The sequence below is a fragment of the Pseudophryne corroboree genome, unplaced genomic scaffold (assembly GCF_028390025.1).
Source record: "Pseudophryne corroboree isolate aPseCor3 unplaced genomic scaffold, aPseCor3.hap2 scaffold_484, whole genome shotgun sequence".
Classification (NCBI taxonomy): domain Eukaryota; kingdom Metazoa; phylum Chordata; class Amphibia; order Anura; family Myobatrachidae; genus Pseudophryne; species Pseudophryne corroboree.
In genome coordinates, this window is record NW_026970094.1 from 429,143 (window position 1) to 450,516 (window position 21,374).

General features: G+C 44.3%; 10 non-coding genes across 10 annotated transcripts; all 10 read left to right on the forward strand.

The window, feature by feature from the left end:
- The first annotated feature begins 12,908 nt into the window (after window positions 1-12,908).
- On the forward strand, window positions 12,909-13,072 carry LOC135029201 (U1 spliceosomal RNA). The gene has a single exon (XR_010225373.1). It is a non-coding gene; the product is annotated as a U1 spliceosomal RNA (small nuclear RNA).
- Window positions 13,073-13,224: 152 nt separating this feature from the next.
- LOC135029223 (U1 spliceosomal RNA) lies at window positions 13,225-13,387 on the forward strand. The gene has a single exon (XR_010225394.1). It is a non-coding gene; the product is annotated as a U1 spliceosomal RNA (small nuclear RNA).
- Window positions 13,388-14,059: 672 nt separating this feature from the next.
- Window positions 14,060-14,223, forward strand: LOC135029214 (U1 spliceosomal RNA). Its single transcript, XR_010225386.1, has one exon. It is a non-coding gene; the product is annotated as a U1 spliceosomal RNA (small nuclear RNA).
- A 152-nt stretch (window positions 14,224-14,375) lies between these two features.
- Window positions 14,376-14,538, forward strand: LOC135029219 (U1 spliceosomal RNA). The gene has a single exon (XR_010225390.1). It is a non-coding gene; the product is annotated as a U1 spliceosomal RNA (small nuclear RNA).
- A 670-nt stretch (window positions 14,539-15,208) lies between these two features.
- Window positions 15,209-15,372, forward strand: LOC135029207 (U1 spliceosomal RNA). The gene has a single exon (XR_010225379.1). It is a non-coding gene; the product is annotated as a U1 spliceosomal RNA (small nuclear RNA).
- A 152-nt stretch (window positions 15,373-15,524) lies between these two features.
- LOC135029224 (U1 spliceosomal RNA) lies at window positions 15,525-15,687 on the forward strand. Its single transcript, XR_010225395.1, has one exon. It is a non-coding gene; the product is annotated as a U1 spliceosomal RNA (small nuclear RNA).
- Window positions 15,688-16,357: 670 nt separating this feature from the next.
- LOC135029212 (U1 spliceosomal RNA) lies at window positions 16,358-16,521 on the forward strand. The gene has a single exon (XR_010225384.1). It is a non-coding gene; the product is annotated as a U1 spliceosomal RNA (small nuclear RNA).
- Window positions 16,522-16,673: 152 nt separating this feature from the next.
- Window positions 16,674-16,836, forward strand: LOC135029229 (U1 spliceosomal RNA). The gene has a single exon (XR_010225398.1). It is a non-coding gene; the product is annotated as a U1 spliceosomal RNA (small nuclear RNA).
- Window positions 16,837-17,507: 671 nt separating this feature from the next.
- Window positions 17,508-17,671, forward strand: LOC135029209 (U1 spliceosomal RNA). Its single transcript, XR_010225381.1, has one exon. It is a non-coding gene; the product is annotated as a U1 spliceosomal RNA (small nuclear RNA).
- Window positions 17,672-17,823: 152 nt separating this feature from the next.
- Window positions 17,824-17,986, forward strand: LOC135029230 (U1 spliceosomal RNA). The gene has a single exon (XR_010225399.1). It is a non-coding gene; the product is annotated as a U1 spliceosomal RNA (small nuclear RNA).
- The last annotated feature ends 3,388 nt before the right edge of the window (window positions 17,987-21,374 follow it).

Below are 21,374 nucleotides of genomic sequence, written 5' to 3' on the forward strand. Positions count from 1 at the left end.
GGGCTCCTGCAAGAGAGCCCCAGCGTCATGCAGTGGATTTGGCAGAAGCAGAGGACTCTGCTCCTGCGATCTTGAAGAGGCTTCTTGGAGTCAGCATCAGCATTCCCTTGGTGAATCCACAATGCCCTCCTATCCGAGACTGCCATGAAATTGGCCCGTGAGCACTTGTGCCCGGTGTAGGATTTTTAAATATGTGTAGTTTACTGTATGCAAGGGTTTAAAACCTTTTAGGAACTGAGATCTAAGGTGTATTACATGTAGTTTAAAAAAAAACAAAAAAGGTTTATTTTATGGCAGTAGTTTCCAAACTGGGGTTCTTGCACTGGTAGCATAGTTTGGTGGTCCAGGACCAATTAAAATTATTTATACTTTATTAAATTGGCAAAACCATTCCCTCACAACATAACTGAACCTGAGGATGACATGCTATAAACACAATTTACTTAATTTTATATTTTTTTCTGAATTTCTCAATAAAAAAAACTTTGGCCTAGGGGTGCCGTGAAACAAATTTTGATACTATTTATTTATATAGTGCTCTTTCTCCAACAGGACTCAAGGCGCTTGAGATATGGCTTCTGGAACTGAACACAGGATTCTAAATGTGGCTGTACCAAGGACCTATACAGTGGCATTACAGGTTGAGTATCCCTTATCCAAAATGCTTGGGACCAGAGGAATTTTGGATATCGGATTTTTCTGTATTTTGGAATAATTGCATACCATAACGAGATATTATGGTGATGGGACCTAAATCTAAGCACAGAATGCATTTATGTTTCATATATACCATATACACACAGCCTGAAGGTCATTTTAGCCAATATTTTTTATAACTTTGTGCATTAAACAAAGTGTGTGTACATTCACAGAATTCATTTATGTGTCATATACACCTTATACACACAGTCTGAAGTTCATTTAATACAATATTTTTAATAACTTTTTGAGTATTAAACAAAGTTTGTGTACACTGAGCCATCAAAAAACAAAGGTTTCACTATCTCAGTCTCACTCAAAAAAGTCCGTATTTCGGAATATTCCGTATTTCGGAATATTTGGATATGGGATACTCAACCTGTATTACTTTTTTCTGCTACTGGTTCTTTACCTATGCAAACAAGCATCTGACTTGCCTTTCCTATTGCTTTGTTACATTGCTCACCTGAAATAGTAATACTTAGATAGCTTTCCTCTTGCCATTATAATGCCCTTAATATTATAGTTAGCCTTTGTATTTTTGAGACGTGTATGATTTTGCATTTTTTGGCATTAAATGTTGCCATGTTCTTGACCATTCCTCTAGTCCAGGGGCGGAACTGCCAGAGACAACGGAGTCAGTTGCCGCCGGGCTCCAGCCCTAAAGGGGCTTCCACCATTGCCCTCCGGCTGTTACGTGCCCTTCCTACTAAATAGACAAAGGCGCTGCCAGCAGGGTCTCGCAGTTTGTACATTCCATGCCGTAACACCCTTCTTTCCACCTTTTTCAAGACCCAGCCCAGCAGCCTCGCCGCTGCCACCACCGCTAGCTGCAGCACTGCCAGCGGTGGGGTGCCCCTGCTTCTTCTCACACCACAGATAGCTGGGCAGCACTGCAACTGCCTGCCTGATTGCTCCGCCCCCTTTCGGCTCCCAAGCACCTCTGCTGCCCAGTGATCCAGGAGCCTGCTGCTAGGAAGAAGTGGCCGAGCTTCAGCAAGCGAGTCTGGACACTGGCGGAGGAAGCCATGATAACCAGATAATGGGGAGTGGAGAGCCAGTTCCAAGGTAATACTTTATACAGCTGGTTGAGATCCTGGTCGGTGGATATGGATTCCAAGAAAACCCTGGAGGTGCTTCCTTTCAAGGGAGACACTCTCTTTGGAGAAGACCTCAATAAGATTGTAGCTGATCTGGCTACTGCTAAAACAGCTTGCCTACCTAGTATGACTCCTACCACGCAGAAGGCTAAAAGTACTTTCCCTTGGCCCTTTCATCCTCAAGGTAAAGCGTACCCAAGGTCAGGCATACCCAAAGCAAGCTCATGCTTCCAGACCTGCCAAGCCCAGACTGAAGCAAGCCTGGGCTGCCCATCAGCCTGCTTCCAAAACAGACAAGCCTGCCGCATGACGGTGCAGGCCTCCCTCTGGGGGATCCCAGGGTGGGGGGCCCGACTTCTAGGTTTGGCATAATTCTAAGCTAGAGAATTCTGTTTGGAGCTCACCTTGTACTTTGTGAAGAAATAATCAGCATTGTGGCTGAGCAGATACATGTAGTGTGTGGCTGCAAACTGCATGGATCTGCTGCGTTGTAATGCTGATACTTTTTTTTTCAAAGTGCCAATAGCTTTATATAATGTTCACAATTTTTACGCAGGATCAAATAGCTCAATAGGTAGGGGGTTTGATTAGAATTCAACAGGTTATAGGTTTGAATCCTGGGTATGGTAGTTTGAGATGTGTTATTTAATAAAGTATGTTGTTCTGACTGCTGGCATCCTATCACCTGGGATATCATACTAAATAAATGGAGTTGATCAATTTTTTTTTAATTTTTTTTTAAACTAGGGACAATTTCCAGATACTTTTCTTTATAACTGAGATTGCCCCCTGGAACTTCACATCAGTTGACAACTATGCATGAGTGGGCAGTGCTTGCTCTGGATCTGCCCACCCATTTATGTGCCGTCATAAAAGAAAGCACAACTGACAGTTATCCTGGGCGTACACTACACAATTATCTGTCAGGCTATCTATCCAGTCTGGATGGATGGAATGAAAATCTGGTAATGTATAGGAGCAAATGTCAATTAACCATTTGCTCCCAAACACTAGAAAAGTGGTCAAAAATGGTCATTACACAAATTGGTTAAACCCAAAATTTAACCAATTTGTTTAGGGGACCATTTTTGTCCATTTTCTAGTGTTTGAGAGTAAATCGTTGATGGTCATTTGCTCACATAGATAACCGGATTTCTATTCCAACCAGCCAGTGTTGGAGATATGGTCTGCCAGATTACATAATGCATACCAGAGCCATAACTAGACTTTTTGGTGCCCTGTGACAGATAATTATATGCCCCCCCCCCCCCCCCCCTCCCCATTTTTGCAATATGGACAAAAGGCGCATGCCTTGTGGGGAAGGGGCATAACAAGATTGGTCTCAGAGAAAGCACATGAGATATGAAGATATATCTAGTATACTTGACACTCAATGGTTTGTGGTATTGCCGGGGTGCCCTCCTTAAATGCATATACAGTCACACATGGCGTGTTTGTGCAAATGGCATATCAGCAGTCAGCACTAACTGGTGACATGCCATTTGTACAAGTAAGCCATGTGTGACTAATATATAAACATACTTTATTAAATAACACCTCAAACTATCATACCCAGGATTCAAACCTATAACCTGTTGAATTCTAATCAAATACCCTACCCATTGAGCTACTTGATCCTGCATCTATTCTAACCTCCAAAAACAGATTCAGTTGCATTTTCCAGCGTGTTTTGTTTGCGCCTTTGCAAATGTCTTACATCGACAAACTTATTTAGTACTATTTTGCAAATAGGGTTACATTGTCGCAACATTGTGTTCCCTAATTGCTTGATTTTTTTAAATGCAACAATTGATAAAGACACCTGATAATTGCTCTGTGGAGTCTTATTTTGTGTCTACTTCTTATCTACATTTAATTCCCTACCTCTAATCAAGGCATTTTTAAATGCTGGGGGCTGCCAGGACGTGAGGCCTACCTAGACTTTAGATCTGAATTTGAATGTACTTGTGAACTAACTTAATTTCCTACTTCTAAATTCATTCCTAAATTCACTACTTACATTAATCCTGTAGTTGGGCATTTTGAGCCTTCAATTGTGGGCATTGTTTTGTGTCCAGACCAGCAGCTGGTGGTGTGCATTTGCTGGAAAGGCATCGAAGACCTCCGATATGCTGCATCTCCTGATGTGTGTCTCCCTCAAGTGGCTGTCAGCAAATGCATGCTAGACACCCCATTCCAAGCTGATTGTGACATCACGGAACATGCATCATAGAACAGGCATGCTAGAATATGGGTCTTCAACCTGCGACCCTCCAGCTGCTGTGGAACTACATATACCAGCACGCCCTGCCTCAGTTTTAGCATACATTAATAGCAAAACTGTGGCAGGGCATGCTGGGATGTGTAGTTTCACAGCAGCTGGAGGGCCACAGGATGAAGACCCATGTGCTAGAGCCAAGCCGCAGCTACATTGAATGCTAGCAAGCTGAATGTTTAAATCATTTTTGTTCCGCAGCATTCCAATGCGGAAGATTCCATGGAACCAGAGATTATTCCATTGAGAAGGACATGCTGCCTGGATGACTGCACTGTGCAAATTAAATCACGGAGCCAGTTGGCTTGTGGGTGGCTCTGGTGACTGGGTGGTTGGGTGGGCGGTGTGTCGGAGGTGAAGCACATGCAAATGTATGTGTATCATCCAGCTAGTGAGAGTGAAAACTCATGCAGGAGTGTGCCTGCTTGTCAGTGGGTTATGCACCTTGCCAGGCGTCAAATCTACATGGAGCAGCTGGAGGGGACAAGAGCAGGTTTGCAAAATATAGATAGAAGAGCATATATGCTGGCGCATTCTCCATGATTGTGTCAGCTTATGTTTTGGTGCACTGCACTTTCCTTCACTAAGTTTTAGCCATTTTGGTTAAACGCAAGTGTAGTGGCTTCTCGCCCTTTTGGCTGTGATCTTGTATCGTGGTTGAAGAGTCTGCTGGAGGGATTGTTTTCTTCATTGGCGAGAGACTGAAGATATTCCAGGATGGAAGGCTTGGGAACACTATCCGTTTTTCAGTTGTGGAAGAGTTGAAAGACCGGATTGGACTACATTCTATAGTAAAGGATATCTTTGTATTTATTAATCCTCCCTTTATATGTGTCTGTCTTTCAATAAAGCTTTGGGCTTGTGATTCCCTCACCCTCTTACACTCCACACCCATAGCCTTATTAACTGTTGTATTATTGTATTGTTTAAATGTATAGTGCAGTTCATGATTTATAGTGTAGGCTGGCCTGTGCTGTAGTTCTTGAACTGTACTATACCGACAGCATTTGTATTGTGTTTTGGCTGTGCTGCAACACGGTACTTATGTGTGTAATGTTTATGTATGTTTTTTTGCTTCTTTATGTCAATAAAGACTGCTTTTTCAATCCAATATCTGAAAACAATTAATGTTTATCTTTGATGGCAATAGAAGTGGTATGATATTTGCTGCTTTTGAAAGGCAATATCTGATATGTCCCCTATCTGGGAACCATATATTAAATGGCTTTTCAGAAAAGGGAGATGGGAGAAGAGCTTTCAGTACTTGTAGGACCGATGCTCATTTCCTATTCTAGCCTCCAAAAACAGATTCAGTTGCATTTTCCAGCGTGTTTTGGATGCGCCTTTGCAAATGTCTTACATCGACAAACTTATTTAGTACTATTTTGCAAATAGGGTTACATTGTTGCAACATTGTGTTCCCTAATTGCTTGATTTTTTAAATGCAACAATTGATAAAGACACCTGATAACTGCTCTGTGGAGTCTTATTTTGTGTCTACTTCTTATCTACATTTAATTCTCTACCTCTAATCAAGGCATTTTTAAATGCTGGGGGCTGCCAGGACGTGAGGCCTACCTAGACTTTAGATCTGAATTTGAATGTACTTGTGAACTAACTTAATTTCCTACTTCTAAATTCATTCCTAAATTCACTACTTACATGAATCCTGTAGTTGGGCATTTTGGGACTTCGATTGTGGGCATTGTTTTGTGTCCAGACCAGCAGCAGGTGGTGTGCATTTGCTGGAAAGGCATCGAAGACCTCCGATATGCTGCATCTCCTGATGTGTGTCTCCCTCAAGTGTCTGTCAGCAAATGCCTGCTAGACACCCCATTCCAAGCTGATTGTGACATCACGGTACATGCATCATAGAACAGGCATGCTAGAACATGGGTCTTCAACCTGCGACCCTCCAGCTGCTGTGGAACTACACATCCCAGCATGCCCTGCCTCAGTTTTAGCATACCTTAATAGCAAAACTGTGGCAGGGCATGCTGGGATGTGTAGTTTCACAGCAGCTGGAGGGCCACAGGATGAAGACCCATGTGCTAGAGCCAAGCCGCAGGTACATTGAATGCTAGCAAGCTGAATATTTAAATCCTTTTTGTTCCGCAGCATTCCAATGTGGAAGATTCCATGGAACCAGAGATCCTTCCATTGAGAAGGACATGCTGCCTGGATGACTACACTGTGCAAATTAAATCACGGAGCCAGTTGGTTTGTGGGTGGCTCTGGTGACTGGGTGGTTGGGTGGGTGGTGTGTCGGAGGTGGAGCACATGCAAATGATTGTGTATCATCCAGCTAGTGAGAGAGAAAACTCATGCAGGAGTGTGCCTGCTTGTCAGTGGGTTATGCACCTTGCCAGACGTCAAATCTACATAGAGCAGCTGGAGGGGACAAGAGCAGGTTTGCAAAATATAGATAGAAGAGCATATATGCTGGCACATTCTCCATGATTGTGACAGCTTATGTTTTGGTGCACTGCACTTTCCTCCACTAAGTTTTAGCCATTTTTGTTAAGCTCAAGTGTAGTTGCTTCTCTGCCTTTTGGCTGTGATCTTGTATCGTGGTTGAAGGGTCTGCTGGAGGGAGGGATTGTTTTCTTCATTGGCGAAAGACCAAAGATATTCCAGGATGGAAGGCTTGGGAACACTATCCGTTTTTCAGTTGTGGAAGAGCACAGAGGTCGGATTGGACTACATTCTATAGTAAAGGATACCTTTCTAATTATTGCCCCTCCCCTTATATGTGTCTGTGTTACAATAAAGCTTCGGTCTTGTGATTCCCTCACCCTCTTACACTCCACACACATAGCCTTATTAACTGTTGTATTATTGTATAGTTTAAATGTATAGTGCAGTTCATGATTTATAGTGTAGGCCATAGTTGCCAATTCAGTTTATAACAAGCGGAATTGGGCTTGTTTTTTCTTCTGGTTGCTTATTTTTTGGGGTGGTTGCTTGTTGCTTGTTTTTGGGCTTATAATTTTTTTTGCTGCTTGTTTTTGGGCTTCTTTTGTTTTTAGGTATCACTGATACCGACTTCCAGAGATAATTAGTCATTCATCCATATAACACAGATCCTCACACAGACATACTGTAGGTGAGACGTTGTGGATGAATAGAGTCTTAAAGAAATGATGAGTCATTCATTATGTCTATTGTTGCCGACTGCCGGTTGTGTGTATTCAGTAGGGCTAATTTGTTTTTAACAATGACAACAACAAAGACACTGACCAGACACACAACAGTGAAGCAATTTAGGACCACTTTATGTGGTATTCTTTATGTCAGATATGGTTTAAGACGCTTGGGTATTTGTTGCAAGGATTTTTAAACCAACTACCAATATGCTTCAGCGCTTCAACTCAGGAATATATAACATGGAAGCTTCTATAGACGATGGAGACAGCTCAGATGAATTTGCTTATATCCATTTTACATAAAACCTTTGTAATTCAGTGTGCTATGTACTTTACCTCGCAGTATGCCATCTGCAATGCACTTTACTTCACACAGTGTGCCATGCACTTTACCTCACACAGTGGGGGTCATTCCGAGTTCGCTCGCTAGCTGCTTTTAGCAGCATTGCACACGCTAGACCGCCGCCCTCTGGGAGTGTATCTTCGCTTAGCAGAATTGCGAACGAAAGATTAGCAGAATTGCGAATAAATAATTATTTTCAGTTTCTGAGTAGCTCGAGACTTACTCCTACACTGCGATCAGCTCAGCCCGTTTCGTTCCTGGTTTGAAGTCACAAACACGCCCTGCGTTCGGACAGCCACTCCCCCGTTTCTCCAGACACTCCTGCGTTTTATCCTGCACACTCCCAGAAAACGGTAAATTTCCGCCCAGAAACACCCACTTCCTGTCAATCACACTCCGATCACTTCAATGATGAAAATTCTTCGTTCGGACGTGAGTAAATCTACTAAGTTTTGTTCTAAATTACTTAGCGCATGCGCACTGCGTACCATACGCATGCGCATTTTTGCCTTAATCGTTCCGTTGCAAAAATCGGCAACGAGCGAACAACTCGGAATGACCCCCAGTGTGCTATCTGCAATACACTATACTTCACACAGTGTGCCATGCACTTTACCTCACATAGTATGCCATCTGCAATGCACTTTACTTCACACAGTGTACCATGCACTTTACCTCACAGTGTGCCATCTGCAATGCACTTTACCTCTCAGTAATTCCTTTGTTATTTATTGAATTGAGTTACTATTTAATATTTATATATGCATTTATTATTTTGAATTGTCTTAATAATCTTTTGTTTTGTTACCTTGATTTGGCCTCTTAATTTATTTAATAGAAGTACAAAGTTGGATGTTGTAAGATTATTTGTTTTATCTTTCCATAGAATAAATATTTCACAGTGAATACAAATGACCACAGATACAGTATATACAGTTGGCAATTTTCACTTGAGATTTTTCTTTAGAGGAAACATGAAAGCATAGTATCTTAAATTCACAACTCTAACTATAATATTTATAAAAATTCCAGTATTCTTTAAAAGCCAGTTTTGTGCTGATAAATATCATTGTAAAGACCTTAAAGGCAGATTATATAAATAATTATATGTATTTTAATAAGACAAACAATAATGTCTGTTTATATATATATATATATATATATATATATATATATAAAAAACAACAACCTTGAGTTGGGCTTTTTTTGGGGCTTTTTAGGATTGGTTTGGGCTTGTTTTGGGCTTATTTTTCAGTCATCGGTTGCTTGTTTTCCATTTCAGAGTTGGCAACACTGGTGTAGGCTGGCCTGTGCTGTAGTTCTTGAACTGTACTATACCGACAGCATTTGTATTGTGTTTTGGCTGTGCTGCAACACAGTACTTATGTGTGTAATGTTTATGTATGTTTTTTTGCTTCTTTATGTCAATAAAGACTGCTTTTTCAATCCAATATCTGAAAACAATCAATGTTTATCTTTGATGGCAATAGAAGTGGTATGATATTTGCTGCTTTTGAAAGGCAATATCTGATATGTCCCCTATCTGGGAACCATATATTAAATGGCTTTTCAGAAAAGGAAGATGGTAGAAGAGCTTTCAGTACTCGTTGGACCGATGCACATTTCCTATTCTAGCCTCCAAAAACAGATTCAGTTGCATTTTCCAGTGTGTTTTAAATGCGCCTTTGCAAATGTCTTACATCGACAAACTTATTTAGTACTATTTTGCAAATAGGGTTACATTGTTGCAACATTGTGTTCCCTAATTGCTTGATTTTTTAAATGCAACAATTGATAAAGACACCTGATAACTGCTCTGTGGAGTCTTATTTTGCGTCTACTTCTTATCTACATTTAATTCCCTACCTCTAATCAAGGCATTTTTAAATGCTGGGGGCTGCCAGGACGTGAGGCCTACCTAGACTTTAGATCTGAATTTGAATGTACTTGTGAACTAACTTAATTTCCTACTTCTAAATTCATTCCTAAATTCACTACTTACATGAATCCTGTAGTTGGGCATTTTGGGACTTCGATTGTGGGCATTGTTTTGTGTCCAGACCAGCAGCAGGTGGTGTGCATTTGCTGGAAAGGCATCGAAGACCTCCGATATGCTGCATCTCCTGATGTGTGTCTACCTCAAGTGGCTGTCAGCAAATGCCTGCTAGATACCCCATTCCAAGCTGATTGTGACTTCACGGAACATGCATCATAGAACAGGCATGCTAGAACATGGGTCTTCAACCTGCGACCCTCCAGCTGCTGTGGAACTACACATCCCAGCATGCCCTGCCTCAGTTTTAGCATACCTTAATAGCAAAACTGTGGCAGGGCATGCTGGGATGTGTAGTTTCACAGCAGCTGGAGGGCCACAGGATGAAGACCCATGTGCTAGAGCCAAGCCGCAGGTACATTGAATGCTAGCAAGCTGAATGTTTAAATCCTTTTTGTTCCGCAGCATTCCAATGCGGAAGATTCCATGGAACCAGAGATTATTCCATTGAGAAGGACATGCTGCCTGGATGACTGCACTGTGCAAATTAAGTTACGGAGCCAGTTGGCTTGTGGGTGGCTCTGGTGACTGGGTGGTTGGGTGGGCGGTGTGTCGGAGGTGGAGCACATGCAAATGAATGTGTATCATCCAGCTAGTGAGAGTGAAAACTCATGCAGGAGTGTGCCTGCTTGTCAGTGGGTTATGCACCTTGCCAGACGTCAAATCTACATGGAGCAGCTGGAGGGGACAAGAGCAGGTTTGCAAAATATAGATAGAAGAGCATATATGCTGGCGCATTCTCCATGATTGTGTCAGCTTATGTTTTGGTGCACTGCACTTTCCTCCACTAAGTTTTAGCTGTTTTGGTTAAACGCAAGTGTAGTTGCTTCTCGCCCTTTTGGCTGTGATCTTGTATCGTGGTTGAAGAGTCTGCTGGAGGGATTGTTTTCTTCATTGGCGAGAGACTGAAGATATTCCAGGATGGAAGGCTTGGGAACACTATCCGTTTTTAAGTTGTGGAAGAGTTGAAAGACCGGATTGGACTACATTCTATAGTAAAGGATATCTTTGTATTTATTAATCCTCCCTTTATATGTGTCTGTCTTTCAATAAAGCTTCGGGCTTGTGATTCCCTCACCCTCTTACACTCCACACCCATAGCCTTATTAACTGTTGTATTATTGTATTGTTTAAATGTATAGTGCAGTTCATGATTTATAGTGTAGGCTGGCCTGTGCTGTAGTTCTTGAACTGTACTATACCGACAGCATTTGTATTGTGTTTTATCTGTGCTGCAACACAGTACTTATGTGTGTAATGTTTATGTATGTTTTTTTGCTTCTTTATGTCAATAAAGACTGCTTTTTCAATCCAATATCTGAAAACAATCAATGTTTATCTTTGATGGCAATAGAAGTGGTATGATATTTGCTGCTTTTGAAAGGCAATATCTGATATGTCCCCTATCTGGGAACCATATATTAAATGGCTTTTCAGAAAAGGGAGATGGTAGAAGAGCTTTCAGTACTTGTAGGACCGATGCACATTTCCTATTCTAGCCTCCAAAAACAGATTCAGTTGCATTTTCCAGCGTGTTTTGGATGCGCCTTTGCAAATGTCTTACATCGACAAACTTATTTAGTACTATTTTGCAAATAGGGTTACATTGTTGCAACATTGTGTTCCCTAATTGCTTGATTTTTTAAATGCAACAATTGATAAAGACACCTGATAACTGCTCTGTGGAGTCTTATTTTGTGTCTACTTTTTATCTACATTTAATTCTCTACCTCTAATCAAGGCATTTATAAGTGCTGGGGGCTGCCAGGACGTGAGGCCTACCTAGACTTTAGATCTGAATTTGAATGTACTTGTGAACTAACTTCATTTCCTACTTCTAAATTCATTCCTAAATTCACTACTTACATGAATCCTGTAGTTGGGCATTTTGGGACTTCGATTGTGGGCATTGTTTTGTGTCCAGACCAGCAGCAGGTGGTGTGCATTTGCTGGAAAGGCATCGAAGACCTCCGATATGCTGCATCTCCTGATGTGTGTCTCCCTCAAGTGGCTGTCAGCAAATGCCTGCTAGACACCCCATTCCAAGCTGATTGTGACACCACGGTACATGCATCATAGAACAGGCATGCTAGAACATGGGTCTTCAACCTGCGACCCTCCAGCTGCTGTGGAACTACACATCCCAGCATGCCCTGCCTCAGTTTTAGCATACCTTAATAGCAAAACTGTGGCAGGGCATGCTGGGATGTGTAGTTTCACAGCAGCTGGAGGGCCACAGGATGAAGACCCATGTGCTAAAGCCAAGCCGCAGGTACATTGAATGCTAGCAAGCTGAATATTTAAATCCTTTTTATTCCGCAGCATTCCAATGTGGAAGATTCCATGGAACCAGAGATCCTTCCATTGAGAAGGACATGCTGCCTGGATGACTACACTGTGCAAATTAAATCAAGGAGCCAGTTGGCTTGTGGGTGGCTCTGGTCACTGGGTGGTTGGGTGGGTGGTGTGTCGGAGGTGGAGCACATGCAAATGATTGTGTATCATCCAGCTAGTGAGAGAGAAAACTCATGCAGGAGTGTGCCTGCTTGTCAGTGGGTTATGCACCTTTCCAGACGTCAAATCTACATGGAGCAGCTGGAGAGGACAAGAGCAGGATTGCAAAATATAGACAGAAGAGCTCTCCAGCCTAGTTTGCTGTCTGTTTCCACTTCTCTTTTCTTGAGCCGCTCCCTTCTATGCCCTTGCGCACTATCCTGACTTCTCCCATCTGCTTACTTTGTGCCTTCCAACGCACAATGCGAACTACAGGTAGTGCTGCAGGGCCCACACCCTTTTACTTGCCATACAGAGCAGCTCTGGAGCTGTTACAGTGCCCAGCTTCTGCAAGAAATCAGCTTGAATGCTTCAGGGGCTGGGGCATAGCCAACATGAGCCCCACACCGAAGGAGGGTGGAGGTGTTTAATGCGAACTAGGGGTCATCCAAGCGCCGCAAAAGGCCGCCATGCCCTGCACGCCCCTTTTCTCTTTTCATATGCAGACGAGGGTTGAAGCCAAATTTGACCAACTGCTTGGATGACATCACCATATGCAAATCCATCTGCTGCAGGCCTTCCCCCAGGAATGCTTGCACTAGTTGTTGCATTTGGTTTGTTGTTTGGGGGTGCTTCAGTATTAGGCAGCCTTCTGCCCTCCCATGTTCATCTGAAAATATGTGTTCTCCCTGCAGTTGTTGTCCCCAGATGAGAGTTCCCTTGTGCTGCCTCAGTTGAATCTTCTTTACTTGACAGAGATGTGCCTGAGCAGCGGCCCTCCCCAGCCCTATCCCAAATCATACTTATTTTGCATAGGAGATACCATGGTCATGAAGATCGTTCTCCCAGGGTGAGGTTCATTCATTGCATTCTGGGTATGCTGACCCCTGTGATTTCCCCAAATGTGGGAAACTTGACTGCATTATTTGTGGTAGTGGGGGACTGTGTTTGTGCTTTCCTCTGGTCAGCTCTGGTAAAAGTCAGATTTCTTTATCTCAGATCTTCCTCTAGCCTTGTTCTTCTTTCGAGAGTTCCCTTGTGCTGCCTCAGTTGGATCTCCTTTACTTGACAGGGGGGTGCCCAAGCAGCGACCCTCCCCAGCTCTAGCCCAACTCCTACTTACCTGCCAGGTGAGATACTATGATCATGAAGGTGCTTCTCCCAGGGCAAGGCTCACCCATTGCACTCTGGGTGTGCTGCCCCTGTGATTTCCCCAAATATGGGAAACTTGACTGCATAATTTGTGTTTCCACTGGTCGGCTTTTATATAATTCAGATCTCTTTGTCTCAGGTCTCTCTCCAGCCTAGTTTGCAGTCTGTTTCCACTTCTTCTTTTTTTGAGCCCCTCCCTTCTATACCCTTGTGCACTATCCTGACTTCTCCTGTCTGCTTACTTTGTGCCTTCCAATGCACAATGCAAACTACAGGTAGTGCTGCAGGGCCCACAAACTTTTACTTGCATTACAGAGCAGCTCTGGAGCTGTTACAGTGCCAAGCTGCTGCAAGAAATCAGCTTGAATGCTTCAGGGGCTGGGGCATTGCCAACATGAGCCCCACACCGAAGGAGGGTGGGGGTGTTTAATGCGAACTAAGGGTCATCCAAGCGCCGCAAAAGGCCGCCATTCCCTGCATACCCCTTTTCTCTTTTCATATGCAGATGAGGGTTCCAGCCAACTTTGGCCCACTGCTTGGATGACATCACTGTATGCAAATCCGTCTTCTGCTGACCTTCCCCCAGGAATGCTTGTACTAGTTGTTGCATTTGGTTTGTTGTTTGGGGGTGCTTCAGTATTAGGCAGCCTTCTGCCCTCCCATGTTCATCTGAAAATATGTGTTCTCCCTGCAGTTGTTGTCCCCAGATGAGAGTTCCCTTGTGCTGCCTCAGTTGAATCTCCTTTACTTGACAGAGATGTGCCTGAGCAGCGGCCCTCCCCAGCCCTATCCCAAATCATACTTATTTTGCATAGGAGATATCATGGTAATGAAGACTGTTATCCCAGGGTGAGGTTCATTCATTGCATTTTGGGTATGCTGACCCCTGTGATTTCCCCAAATGTGGGAAACTCGACTTCATTATTTGTGGTAGTGGGGGACTGTGTTTGTGCTTTCCTCTGGTCAGCTCTGGTAAAAGTCAGATTTATTTGTCTCAGATCTTCCTCTAGCCTTGTTCTTCTTTCGAGAGTTCCCTTGTGCTGACTCACTTGGATCTCCTTCACTTGACAGGGAAGTGCCCGAGCAGTGACCCTACCCAGCTCTAGCCCAACTCCTACTTACCTGCCAGGTGAGATACTATGATCATGAAGGTGCTTTTCCCAGGGCAAGGCTCACCCATTGCACTCTGGGTGTGCTGCTCTTGCGATTTCCCCAAATGTGGGAAACTTGACTGCATAATTTGTGTTTCCCCTGGTCGGCTCTCGTATAATTCAGATCTCTTTGTCTCAGGTCTCTCTCCAGCCTAGTTTGCTGTCTGTTTCCACTTCTCTTTTCTTGAGCCGCTCCCTTCTATGCCCTTGCGCACTATTATGACCTCTCCTGTCTGCTTACTTTGTGCCTTCCAACGTCAATGCAAACTACAGGTAGTGCTGCAGGGCCCTCACCCTTTTACATGCTTTACAGAGCAGCTCTGGAGCTGTTACAGTGCCCAGCTGCTGCAAGAAATCAGCTTGAATGCTTCAGGGGCTGGGGCATAGCCAACATGAGCCCCACACCGAAGGAGGGTGGAGGTGTTTAATGTGAATTAGGGGTCCTCCAAGCGCCGCAAAAGGCCGCCATGCCCTGCACATCCCTTTTTTCTTTTCATATGCAGACGAGGGTTGAAGCCAACTTTGACCCACTGCTTGGATGACATCACCATATGCAAATCCATCTGCTGCAGGCCTTCCCCCAGGAATGCTTGCACTAGTTGTTGCATTTGGTTTATTGTTTGGGGGTGCTTCAGTATTAGGCAGCCTTCTGCCCTCCCATGTTCATCTGAAAATATGTGTTCTCCCTGCAGTTGTTGTCCCGAGATGAGAGTTCCCTTGTGCTGCCTCAGTTGAATCTCCTTTACTTGACAGAGATGTGCCTGAGCAGCGGCCCTCCCCAGCTCTATCACAAATCATACTTATTTTGCATAGGAGATACCATGCTCATGAAGATTGTTCTCCCAGGTTGAGGTTCATTCATTGCATTCTGGGTATGCTGACCCCTGTGATTTCCCCAAATGTGGGAAACTTGACTGCATTATTTGTGGTAGTGGGGGACTGTGTTTGTGCTTTCCTCTGGTCAGCTCTGGTAAAAGTCAGATTTCTTTGTCTCAGATCTTCCTCTAGCCTTGTTCTTCTTTCGAGAGTTCCCTTGTGCTGCCTCAGTTGGATCTCCTTCACTTGACAGGGGGGTGCCCGAGCTGCGACCCTCCCCAGCTCTAGCCCAACTCCTACTTACCTGCCAGGTGAGATACTATGATCATGTAGGTGCTTCTCCCAGGGCAAGGCTCACCCATTGCACTCTGGGTGTGCTGCCCCTGTGATTTCCCCAAATGTGGGAAACTTGACTGCATAATTTGTGTTTCCCCTGGTCGGCTCTCGTATAATTCAGATCTCTTTGTCTCAGGTCTCTCTCCAGCCTAGTTTGCTGTCTGTTTCCACTTCTCTTTTCTTGAGCCGCTCCCTTCTATGCCCTTGCGCACTATTCTGACCTCTCCTGTCTGTATACTTTGTGCCTTCCAACGCACAATGCAAACTACAGGTAGTGCTGCAGGGCCCACACCCTTTTACATGCTTTACAGAGCAGCTCTGGAGCTGTTACAGTGCCCAGCTGCTGCAAGAAATCAGCTTGAATGCTTCAGGGGCTGGGGCATAGCCATCATGAGCCCCACACCGAAGGAGGGTGGAGATGTTTAATGCGAATTAGGGGTCATCCAAGCGCCGCAAAAGGCCGCCATTCCCTGCACATCCCTTTTTTCTTTTCATATGCAGACGAGGGTTGAAGCCAACTTTGACCCACTGCTTGGATGACATCACCATATGCAAATCCATCTGCTGCAGGCCTTCCCCAGGAATGCTTGCACTAGTTGTTGCATTTGGTTTGTTGTTTGGGGGTGCTTCAGTATTAGGCAGCCTTCTGCCCTCCCATGTTCATCTGAAAATATGTGTTCTCCCTGCAGTTGTTGTCCCAAGATGAGAGTTCCCTTGTGCTGCCTCAGTTGAATCGCCTTTACTTGACAGAGATGTGCCTGAGCAGCGGCCCTCCCCAGCCCTATCCCAAATCATACTTATTTTGCATAGGAGATACCATGGTCATGAAGATTGTTCTCCCATGGTGAGGTTCATTCATTGCATTCTGTTTATGCTGACCCCTGTGATTTCCCCAAATGTTGGAAACTCGACTGCATTATTTGTGGTAGTGGGGGGCTGTGTTTGTGCTTTCCTCTGGTCAGCTCTGGTAAAAGTCAGATTTCTTTGTCTCAGATCTTCCTCTAGCCTTGTTCTTCTTTCGAGAGTACCCTTGTGCTGCCTCAGTTGGATCTCCTTCACTTGACAGGGGGGTGCCCGAGCAGCGACCCTCCCCAGCTCTAGCCCAACTCCTACTTACCTGCCAGGTGAGATCCTATGATCATGTAGGTGCTTCTCCCAGGGCAAGGCTCACCCATCGCACTCTGGGTGTGCTGCCCCTGTGATTTCCCCAAATGTGGGAAACTTGACTGCATAATTTGTGTTTCCCCTGGTCGGCTCTCGTATAATTCAGATGTATTTGTCTCAGGTCTCTCTCCAGCCTAGTTTGCTGTCTGTTTCCACTTCTCTTTTCTTGAGCCGCTCCCTTCTATGCCCTTGCGCACTATCCTGACTTCTCCCGTCTGCTTACTTTGTGCCTTCCAACGCACAATGCGAACTACAGGTAGTGCTGCAGGGCCCACACCCTTTTACTTGCCTTACAGAGCAGCTCTGGAGCTGTTACAGTGCCCAGCTGCTGCAAGAAATCAGCTTGAATGCTTCAGGGGCTGGGGCATAGCCAACATGAGCCCCACACCGAAGGAGGGTGGAGGTGTTTAATGCGAACTAGGGGTCATCCAAGCGCCGCAAAAGGCCGCCATGCCCTGCACGCCCCTCTTCTCTATTCATATGCAGATGAGTGTTGAAGCCAACTTTGACCCACTGTTTGGATGACATCACCATATGCAAATCCATATGCTGCAGGCCTTCCCCCAGGAATGCTTGCACTAGTTGTTGCATTTGGTTTGTTGTTTGGGGGTGCTTCAGTATTAGGCAGCCTTCTGCCCTCCCATGTTCATCTGAAAATATGTGTACCTCCTGCAGTTGTTGTCCCCAGATGAGAGTTCCCTTGTGCTGCCTCAGTTGAATCTCCTTTACTTGACAGAGATGTGCCTGAGCAGCGGCCCTCTCCAGCCCTATCCCAAATCATACTTATTTTGCATAGGAGATACCATGGTCATGAAGATTGTTCTCCCAGGGTGAGGTTCATTCATTGCATTCTGGGTATGCTGACCCCTGTTATTTTCCCAAATGTGGTAAACTTGACAGCATTATTTGTGGTAGTGGGGGACTGTGTTTGTGCTTTCCTCTGGTCAGCTCTGGTAAAAGTCAGATTTCTTTGTCTCAGATCTTCCTCTAGCCTTGTTCTTCTTTCGAGAGTTCCCTTGTGCTGCCTCAGTTGGATCTCCTTCACTTGACAGGGGGGTGCCCGAGCAGCGACCCTCCCCAGCTCTAGCCCAACTCCTACTTACCTGCTAGGTGAGATACTATGATCATGAAGGTGCTTCTCCCAGGGCAAGGCTCACCAATTGCACTCTGGGTGTGCTGCTCCTGCGATATCCCCAAATGTGGGAAACTTGACTGCATAATTTGTGTTTCCCCTGGTCGGCTCTCGTATAATTCAGATCTCTTTGTCTCATGTCTTTCTCCAGCCTAGTTTGCTGTCTGTTTACACTTCTCTTTTCTTGAGCCACTCCCTTCTATGCCCTTGCGCACTATCTTGACTTCTCCCGTCTGCTTACTTTGTGCCTTCCAACGCACAATGCGAACTACAGGTAGTGCTGCAGGGCCCACACCCTTTTAGTTGCCTTACAGAGCAGCTCTGGAGCTATTACAGTGCCCAGCTGCTGCAAGTAATCAGCTTGAATGCTTCAGGGGCTGGGGCATAGCCAACATGAGCCCCACACCGAAGTAGGGTGGAGGTGTTTAATGCGAACTAGGGGTCATCCAAGCGCCGCAAAAGGCCGCCATGCCCTGCACGCCCCTTTTCTCTTTTCATATGCAGACGAGGGTTGAAGCCAACTTTGACCCACTGCTTGGATGACATCACCATATGCAAATCCATCTGCTGCAGGCCTTCCCCCAGGAATGCTTGTACTAGTTGTTGCATTTGGTTTGTTGTTTGGGGGTGCTTCAGTATTAGGCAGCCTTCTGCCCTCCCATGTTCATCTGAAAATATGTGTTCTCCCTGCAGTTGTTGTCCCCAGATGAGAGTTCCCTTGTGCTGCCTCAGTTGAATCTCCTTTACTTGACAAGGGAGGCATTTTGGATTTTTTCTTTGGGTACCCTTACACCTGATGGTCTGAATGAGAGCATCGAACTGAACAACATTTGCAGTCTCTGAAGATTTTATCTATTGATTTACCTAATATATTATTTATTGAATATCCATTTATTGTATGTTTAATAAATAAACAAAATTATTAGAAGTAGCTATTTTGGAAACAGCTTTCCTCTTAGGATGAAACTGTATAATCCTGTTGTGTGTGTTCCTTTAAAGTTCTTTAGTAAAATCCACTAGTAATGATGAACATCAGATTTCTTCCTCCATCCTCTTTTTACACTTTCTCTTGGTTCTATATATATTTTTTTTTTCTATTTTTATTTTTCCCCCCTCCTTCTCCCAAAAGGCCCCCCTCCCTCCCCCCCCCCTCCCTGTTTTAAATTTTAAAATCTTTAAATATTTAAATCTTCGAATCCTTAAATTGTCTGTTTAATATTTATTTTTTCTTCAATTCTTTTTGTTGTTTAAACAGCAATGTAGTTATTCCAGGGGTTAAAATAATGAAATATAGAAATAATATTAACAAAAATTAAAGGTAAAAATGAATTGATAGAATGATCCCATTAAAAGTAAATAAATAATATGGATGTTAAGCTGAGCGTGTTGGATTCGAACATGGGACTAGCTGCATAGAGTGCATTTGATGTTTCCCCTGCGCCACAAGAACTGCTTTAGTAGTGGCATGGATTTATGTTACCCTAAAAGGTTTTATATAAGTAAATGGGGATCCTTAGTGCTGAGTCTCTGAATTATGTATATGTGATTATAGATATGAGGTATTGATTGAAAGATTATAGGTTAATCTGTATATAGATTATATATTTTCTGTTATTTTTTAAACCACCTTGTTGCTTATTTTATTATTATTTTTAATCACCATGTTGCTTATTTTTATATTATGAAATGCCTTTATATGTGCAATTGCAATTAGAAAGTTGTTCCATATGTGAGTCATTACATGTATGCATCCAATTAGTACATGTATGTATCCAATCAACTAATTAGTAATGCTATTGGTCCGGTGCATTTTAAAAAGAGCCTGCTAGGCTGCTGATGTATCCTCTGACGAAACCGCTCTTGGATAACAGCGGAGAAACGCGTAAGAAAGGTGATTACCGGACACTCTGATTGCTGAGATATAAGCCCGTTCATGAACGAGCTACATCACGGCGGACGTCTGATGTAAAGACAGCGGTGAAGGGGAAAAAGCAATTTGAGACCGAGCAAAAGGAGGTCTCTACCCCACGGCAGGGAGAAATATCCCGACCGCGAGTGCCAATAAGATCCAGCCACGGTTAACGGGGGTCGTAAGCATACCGCTGTGTTTCACCAACCATCACAGCGCTCTCCCCCTGTTTTCTTTCATTACTCACGTGAGTTACATATGAACTTTAACTGCAGTAAATAATAAGAATTTACTTACCGATAATTCTATTTCTCATAGTCCGTAGTGGATGCTGGGGACTCCGTAAGGACCATGGGGAATAGCGGCTCCGCAGGAGACTGGGCACATCTAAAGAAAGCTTTAGGACTATGTGGTGTGCACTGGCTCCTCCCCCTATGACCCTCCTCCAAGCCTCAGTTAGGATACTTTGCCCGGACGAGCGTACACAATAAGGAAGGATTTTGAATCCCGGGTAAGACTCATACCAGCCACACCAATCACACCGTACAACCTGTGATCTGAACCCAGTTAACAGCATGATAACAGAGGAGCCTCTGAAAAGATGGCTCCCAACAATAATAACCCGATTTTTGTAACAATAACTATGTACAAGTATTGCAGACAATCCGCACTTGGGATGGGCGCCCAGCATCCACTACGGACTATGAGAAATAGAATTATCGGTAAGTAAATTCTTATTTTCTCTGACGTCCTAAGTGGATGCTGGGGACTCCGTAAGGACCATGGGGATTATACCAAAGCTCCCAAACGGGCGGGAGAGTGCGGATGACTCTGCAGCACCGAATGAGAGAACTCCAGGTCCTCCTCAGCCAGGGTATCAAATTTGTAGAATTTAGCAAACGTGTTTGCCCCTGACCATGTAGCTGCCCGGCAAAGTTGTAAAGCCGAGACCCCTCGGGCAGCCGCCCAAGATGAGCCCACTTTCCTTGTGGAACGGGCTTTAACAGATTTTAGCTGTGGCAGGCCTGCCACAGAATGTGCAAGCTGAATTGTACTACAAATCCAACGAGCAATAGTCTGCTTAGAAGCAGGAGCACCCAGCTTGTTGGGTGCATACAGGATAAACAGCGAGTCAGATTTCCTGACTCCAGCCGTCCTGGAAACATATTTTCAGGGCCCTGACAACATCCAGCAACTTGGATTCCTCCAAGTCCCTAGTAGCCGCAGGCACCACAATAGGTTGGTTCAGGTGAAAACGCTGGAACCACCTTAGGGAGAAACTGAGGACGAATCCTCAATTCCGCCCTGTCCGAATGGAAAATCAGATAAGGGCTTTTACAGGATAAAGCCGCCAATTCTGACACGCGCCTGGCCCAGGCCAGGGCCAACAGCATGACCACTTTCCATGTGAGATATTTTAACTCCACAGATTTAAGTGGTTCAAACCAATGTGACTTTTGGAACCCAAACTACATTGAGATCCCAAATTGCCACTGGAGGCACAAAAGGAGGCTGTATATGCAGTACCCCTTTTACAAACGTCTAAACTTCAGGGACTGAAGCTAGTTCTTTTTTGGAAGAAAATTGACAGGGCCGAAATCTGAA